This window comes from Physeter macrocephalus, chromosome 18 (assembly GCF_002837175.3).
Source record: "Physeter macrocephalus isolate SW-GA chromosome 18, ASM283717v5, whole genome shotgun sequence".
NCBI classification, from domain to species: Eukaryota; Metazoa; Chordata; class Mammalia; order Artiodactyla; family Physeteridae; genus Physeter; species Physeter macrocephalus.
In genome coordinates this window covers 48,926,906-48,927,926 of record NC_041231.1, presented here as the reverse complement: position 1 = coordinate 48,927,926, position 1,021 = coordinate 48,926,906, and positions in this window count along the sequence as shown.

Below are 1,021 nucleotides of genomic sequence, written 5' to 3'. Positions count from 1 at the left end.
AGGCCCTGTGGTGGGAAGATACTGTGATAATAGTAGCTAACATTGATAGAGCACTTATTATGTGCTAGACACTGTGCTAAACACCTTTTGTGTCTAACTTCGTTTAATCCTCATCTGTTAGTTATCTCTTGCTGTGTAACAAACTTCCGCAAACCTTGGCAGCTTGAAACAACAAACATTTATAGTTTCACATATTTCTGTGGGTCAGGAATTGAGGAGTAGCTTAGCTAGGTGGCGCTGGCTCAGGGTCCCCATGATGTTGCAGTCAAGGTGAAAGCTTGCACCGTGAAAAACAGTCTGGTAGTTCCTCAAAGGGTTCAACATACTAGTTGCTGTTTGACTTACCAATCTACTCCTAGTTATGTACCCAAGAGAAATGAAAACATAATTCCACACACAAAACTTTATGTGAGTGTTCCAAGCAGCATTGTTCACAATAGCCAAAAAGTAGAAGCAACCCAAATGTCTATCAACTGATGAATGGGTAAACAAAATGCGGTATATTCATACCATGGAGTATATATAGTTCAGGAATAAAAAGGAATGAAGTACTGATACATGCTGTGGCATGGATGACCCTTGAAAACAGTATGCTCGGTGAAAGAAGCCAGACACAAAAGGTCACATGTGAAACGTCCAGAATAGGGAAATCGAATAGAGACAGGGGCCAGCAGCCTTTCTGGTTCCAGAGGGCGCTCTTGGAGAACTTTTACTTTCAGTTTTCCTTTCTTCTCTCCTTTTCTTCTTTCTTCCTCTCGCCACTGCGTCCCCCTTCTTCTCTCCACCTCTTTTTCCTCCCACTCCTTTTCTCTCCTCCGTGCTGTTTCCCCATCTCCCCACTCCTTCCCTTCTCTCCTTCCTTTCCCTGCTCTTCCCCTCCCCCACTGCATAAAAAGAAACAGTTACAGTTTTTAAATTTTTTGCCTTGTAAAAAAATTTTACCACGGAGGTGGATCTCGGTTGGTGAAGACTTGGTAAGCCTCGCCGTCCCCTTCAATCAGAACCTCTTAGGTAAAGACAG